We start from the raw sequence: 6,894 nt of genomic DNA on the forward strand, positions 1-6,894 counted from the left end.
TCTCTCTCTCTCTCTTTCTCCTTATTCAATAGTGCTTGAAGTCCTATCCACTGCAATCAGACAATAAAGGAGGTCAAAAGGATACAAATTGGAAAGGAAGAAGTTAAAATATCACTATTTGCAGATGATATGATAGTATACTTAAGTGATCCCAAAAGTTCCACCAGAGAACTACTACACCTGATAAAAAACTTCAGCAAAGGAGACCGCTGGGTTCTTGGCGGCTGGCGGCTGTCCTGCCGGCAGGCACCGGTAGCGGCGGGTGTTCTGCTCCGCCGGCCCAGCTCCTGCGGAATCCCCGGCTGGTCCGGGCGGGAGTGCCGCACTCACGGCGGCTCCGTCGCAGGCACGGAGCGAGGAGCAGCCCGCGTCCTCGGAGGTCAGCGTCATGAGGAGCCTGCCGTTCTTCTGCCGAGGTCAGGTGGTGCGTGGCTTCGGCCGCGGCTCCAAGCAACTGGGCATCCCCACAGCCAATTTTCCTGAACAAGTAGTAGACAATCTTCCAGCTGATGTGTCCACTGGCATCTATTACGGCTGGGCCAGCGTTGGGAGTGGAGAGGTCCATAAAATGGTGGTGAGCATAGGATGGAATCCATACTACAAGAATGTGAAGAAGTCCATGGAAACCCATATCATCCATACCTTCAAAGAGGACTTTTATGGGGAGATTCTCAATGTGGCCATTGTTGGCTACCTCAGACCTGAAAAGAACTTTGATTCTTTAGAGTCACTTATTTCTGCGATTCAAGGTGATATTGAAGAAGCTAAAAAACAACTGGATTTACCAGAACATTTGAAACTCAAAGATGACAATTTCTTCCAAGTTTCTAAAAGCAAAATTATGAATGGCCACTGATGAAAAGTCTCGTACCTGTCCACCCACTAGTGTCTTAGTGCTTCTGATACAGTCTCATCTTGATCATAGTTTAAATCAAGTGTTTCCTTGTAGCTGTCAAGAGGTCTCCAGCAGTTAACTCCATCATGTTGCATAGAAAAAGATTCATTCAGAAATCAAGGCATTAAATGTAATGTGTTGATTAAAATGTACCACTAGAAAGCTAGTGTCTTGTAATGAAAATAAAGTCTGAGTGTGGGTGGAAAAGCAAGTTACTAAGGAAAATGAGGACTGGCCATAGTTCCTGTGACCATGTGTGCTGGCACTGGCAAGCCTGACAAGCATGTACTGCTGAACAGACGCTTTCCAGGAAACGCACCACTTACACAGCTTAGCCAAGGAGGGAAATCTAGAGTTACTTTTATTATTTTGTGCATTAATATATTTTTACAGTCCTTCAAACTTTCATGAGCCGTGAGTCACTCATTCCTTATGCGGTCACTTCCTGGTAGTGTCCTAATGCTCTGTGTGGAGTTAACTTCAGGTTGAAGTGCCCTTGATGGCCCCGCACCAGGGCTTTTCTGCACAGTACTGAGGATCCAACCCAGTGCCTTACATGGTGGGCAAGTGTGACCACTGAGCAAGGCTCCTGGCCCCCTTTACTTTTTTAAGCCATATGACGTCTATGTGTCGCCTTTTTGAAGAATAGATGTTTTTGCTCTTTTTATGACTTTGGTTTATTTTCTTCCCATTTGGCATATCCGACAACCATGTGGCCTAGAGACTGCTTGTGGGTGTGCCGTTCTGCTCAAAACTAAGTGGTGGTCAGGTGCAAGTATGCTTTGTGTTTTAAGAAAAATAAAAGAAGCTGTATTTATAGACTTGCTTGGAATTGAAACGGACCCAGCCAGTTCCTACCCAACCCAGCTCTGTCTTTTTTTTTTTTTAACAGTGTGGTCCTATGTTTTCAAAGTAAAAATAGTTCTCTATGACCAAGTACTTAAATATAATTTAATACTCATCTAAAGCCTTTGCAGCTTCAGAAGTGGAGAAAGTTTTAGCCGCGTATCTTTATATCTCCTGGTTTCTCACTGAATTGGCTTGAGTTGCCTATGCTGGCAGAAGGTTGACATTGGGCGACCAATTGCTTTGGGCTCATCAGTGCGTTGAATTAGTTGTTGAATGGCGAGAGATTTGCTGGGGCAGCCCTGTGAATGTGTTCTATGACTGAGCAACCTCCTTAGCCTTCAAAATAGAATTTTTGATGTTGGAAATTCTATACTAAAAGGAAGCCTTAAGTAAGAATAGCTTGTTAATTATGTCCTCATTAAGTAATGTTCATGGCTAATGTCACATTGTTAACAGTTGTTACTTTGGAATTATATGGTATGTGGTTTAGGGCTTAGTTAATTCTCTAGACTTCAAAAACTGTATTATCGATGTATTATAAGAAATTACAGTACCACTTTGATTAGTCTGAATGTTTGCAGACCTTGGAATAAAGTTTGACTGTTATTTTTTTCCTTTAAAAAAAAAAAACTTCAGCAAAGTGTCCAGCTATAAAGTTAACTCAAACAAATCAGTAGTATTCCTCTACTCAAAGGATAAATAGGCTGAGAAAGAAATTAAGGAAATACCACCCTTCACAATATTCCCAAATAACATAAAATATCTTGGTGTGACTCTAACCAAGCAAGTGAAAGATCTGTATGACAAGAACTTCAAGTATCTGAAGCAAGAAATTGAAGATCTCAGAGGATGGTAAGATCTCCAATGCTCATGAATTGACAGGATTAATATAGTAAAAATGGCCATTTTGCCAAAAGCAATCTACAGATTCAATGCAATCCCCATCAAAATTCCAACTCAATTCTTCAAGAAAAAGAGCAATTTGAAAATTCATTTGGAATAACAAAAAAAACCCAAGATAGCAAAAACTATCCTCAACAATGAAAGAACTTCTGGGGGAAATCATCATCCTTGACCTCAAGCAGTTTTATAGAGCAATAGTGATAAAAAACTGTATGGTATTGGTACAGAGACAGGCAGATAGATCAGTGGAATAGAATTGAAGACCCAGAAATGATCCCATACATCTATAGCCACTTGATCTTTGACAAGGAGCTAAAACCATCCAGTAGCTTATGCTCTAAGATCAAGAATCTACAAATGGAACCTTATAAAATTGAAAATCTTCTGTAAGGCAGAGGACACTGTCATTAGGACAAAACGGCAACCAACAGATTGGGAAAAGATCTTTACCAATCCTACAACAGATAGAGGCCTTATATCCAAAATATACAAAGAACTCAAGAAGTTAGACCGCAGGGAAACAAATAACCCTATTAAAAAATGGGGTTCAGAGCTAAACAAAGAATTCACAGCTGAGGAATGCCAAATGGCTGAGAAACACCTAAAGAAATGTTCAACATCTTTAGTCATAAGGGAAATGCAAATCAAAACAACCCTGAGATTTCACCTCACACCAGTGAGAATGGCTAAGGTCAAAAACTCAGGTGACAGCAGATGCTGGCGAGGATGCGGAGAAAGAGGAACACTCCTCCATTGTTGGTGGGGTTGCAGACTGGTACAACCATTCTGGAAATCAGTCTGGAGGTTCCTCAGAAAATTGGACATTGAACTGCCTGAGGATCCAGCTATACCTCTCTTGGGCATATACCCAAAAGATGCCCCAACATATAAAAAAGACACGTGCTCCACTATGTTCATAGCAGCCTTATTTATAATAGCCAGAAGCTGGAAAGAACCCAAATGTCCTTAAACAGGGGAATGGATTCAGAAAATGTGGTACATCTACACAATGGAGTACTACTCAGCTATCAAAAAAATGACTTCATGAAATTCATAGGCAAATGGATGGAACTAGAAAATATCACCCTGCGTGTGGTAACTCAATCACAGAAAAACACACATGGTATATGCACTCATTGATAAGTGGATATTAGCCCAAATGCTCAAATTACCAAAGATGCAATTCACAAACCACATGATGCTCAAGAAGAAGGATGACCAAAATGCAGATGCTTCAGTCCTTCCTAAAAGGGGGAACAGAAATATCCATAGGAGGGGATATGGAGAAAAAGTTTAGAGCAGAGACTGAAGGAACGGCCATTCAGAGTCTGCCCCACATATACAGCTACCAAAACTAGATAAGATTGATAAAGCTAAGAAGTGCATGCTGACAGGAACTGGATACAGTTCTCTCCTGAGAGACACATCCAGAGCATGTCAAATACAGAGGCGAATGCTAGCATCAAACCACTGAACTGAGAACAGGACCCCTGTTGGAGAAATTAGAAAAAGGGTTAAAAGAGCTGAAGGGGCTTGCAACCCCATTAGAACAACAATGCCAATCAACCAGAGCTTCCAGGGACTAAACCACTACCCAAAGACTATACATGGATACAGGGCAACAACTGCATATGTAGCAGAGGAAGGCCTTGTTGGGCACCAGTGGAAGAGGAAGTCCTTTGCCCTGCCAAGATTGGACTCCCAGTGCAGGGGAATGTTGGGGGTGGTAAGTGGGTGTGTGGGGGAATATCCTTATGGGGGAGGGGGAGGGAATGGGGGGGGCAAATGGACAGGAACCCCCATAAAAGTAAAAAATATATCCAATAAAAAAAAGATTGTGTAAGCAGTAAATTAAAATTAAAGAAAAGCTCAAAAAAAAAAAAAAAAACTCGTTTCTCTCAATTTTACCCTGACTACAGAAAAACATCACATGAACCAAGAAATTTTGATCCAAACTCATTTTTTATATGTAAAGACAGAGCCAAGATCTGAATCTAGTTCCCTTTATAACTTGGATCCTAGGCTCCACATCTGTGCTTTCTGCTACAGGCTTTTTCTGGATTCCATCCAGGTTAGTAAATACTGTGAGTTGGTACAACAAGACAACAATCTAGCTGCCTCTTCATCCAAAGACTGGATAGAGAAGATTGATTGCCCAAGAAAGAGCTGTTTGTGTCTTGTGATATTACAAAATCAGAAATGTGGCAGTGTCAGTGTCTATATGGTCTGCAGTTCTTTCCTAGGCACAAACACTGATCTCATGTGGCCCCATGACTTACTGGAGAAAACTACAGACACGAGATAAAGCCTAGAAGGAATGCCATCTGGGGCAAAAGAAGACAATGATGTCGCCAGGGATGTTGAGGAGAAAGATAAATGGGTTCAGATAAGTAGGTGGTACAGCTCTGCTTTGCTGTTTTATGTTTAGCTAGCTTAACACTATATAAACAGCAGTGGGAAAAAAATCAAAGCTCTTGATGTCAACCCAGAATTTTCTGTCTCTGACATAATCCTCCATTCCATGTCTCTGTAATGCCCACAACTGTGCTGACCACAGCATTTCTCCATGTTCAATGACTCAAATACATGGTCTCATTAGCAATACAGCCATATAGATAAGTCTTGAAGGGTAACTGAGAACACTGGGGAGAGTCTGTAATGTTGGAGTCTTTGGAACCTTACTGGCCCACAGCTCTAAAAGAAATAACCCATTCCTGGAACTAGGCTTTTGATTTGTCATGCTGTAGTGTCTAGTGGTGGCACTGTTGCCCTTTTATATGATAACTCCATTATTTTGACGTGTGTGTGTGTGTGTGTGTGTGTGTGTGTGTGTGTGTATGTGTGTGTGTGTATCTATAGTAGTACTAGGTTTCTATATTAGTGATATTTATCCCATCTAGCTTCCCTTGTATACCCTGCTCTCCCTTCACCCCCAACTATAATTGACCCCTTCCTGTTCCATAATTCCTCTTTTACCTTTATACCTGTTCATTCTTGCACTCTTCCCTTAGTAATTTCCTAATATCCATGCATATTCAAATAAAGCTCACATGTCTAAAGATTCAATGCTAAAATCTGAAAATGATAGAATAATGTTTACATTTCAAATTTTCACAACTATCTATCCATTCATTAGGCCTGATTTTTCTTGGTGTTTAAGTTCTGTAGTTCTTTGTATAATCTAGATTTTTATATTCAGTTGGATAGGCAGTTGGTTATGTTTTCTCTTATTCGATGAGCTTTTTCTTCACTCCCCATTATATAGCTTGTTGTGAAGAAGCTTTGGGGTTTTTAATAATTTATATGCAACATGAATTTTAAGGGAAGAATTTATACCATTTACACCATTGGGAAGCTACTGTTCTTGTTCTAAAGAAAATTCACTTGAAAATACTAGCCTACCCATTATAGAATATCATGTACCATTCTTTACAAAATCTCATAGCATTGTGCCACCTCACTTTTCTCTACTGATAGATTCTAATCACTTTGAAGTCTCTTAACCAAAAATACTATCCCATTTTCATATTTTCTTTCTCTCTGTGTTTTGATTTCTTGACTGTTTTTTTTCAACATATTCTCTCAAGTGAGATATGCACTGAAGTACTGAAAATGTAGGTTCTGAACTACTGCTGAGCTCAAAATATTGTTATTACTTCTAGGTATTTCAACACTCTTCTCCTAAAAATCATATTAGGTGCATTTCCTGAGATATTTTATGTAAAAAAGAGTTATGTTAGTCCTTCAAGCATGAAAAGTTTCAGTGAATCACAGTGCTTATGATTTTCATCTAAGTACAATTAGAATTTATTATTAAAACCCTAAAGATTCTATACAACAAAAAAGAGGGGACAGAGATATTGTAAGAGCCAGAGGTCAAGGAGCAGTATTGCAAAATAGTGCATTCTGGGCATGACAGGACTCTGTTACTCATAAGTACATGATAGCTGTGGTTGCTAACCTAAGATCTGTAATATTAATCCAATCAACACCCCATCATTTATACAGGAGGAACTCATAAAGATGCACTCCCAGTTGAGGAGCTACTGGCACTTGATTGCTACTGGGTGAAGAGCAGTCATTTTTCTATTTGTGTGTTTGGTCACTGGAAAGTTACCCATGCTCAAATAGACAACCCTATACCATATATATATACGAAACACTAAATGAACACAGTAGATTATAAGAGAGAGAGAGAGAGAGAGAGAGAGAGAGAGAGAGAAGGGAGGGAGGGAGGTAACAAAGGA

At 40.1% G+C, this 6,894-nt stretch overlaps 1 pseudogene; it reads left to right on the forward strand.

The window, feature by feature from the left end:
* On the forward strand, positions 203–1,532 carry Rfk-ps1 (riboflavin kinase, pseudogene 1; annotated as a pseudogene).
* The last annotated feature ends 5,362 nt before the right edge of the window (positions 1,533–6,894 follow it).

Source organism: Rattus norvegicus, chromosome X (genome assembly GCF_036323735.1).
Source record: "Rattus norvegicus strain BN/NHsdMcwi chromosome X, GRCr8, whole genome shotgun sequence".
NCBI classification, from domain to species: Eukaryota; Metazoa; Chordata; class Mammalia; order Rodentia; family Muridae; genus Rattus; species Rattus norvegicus.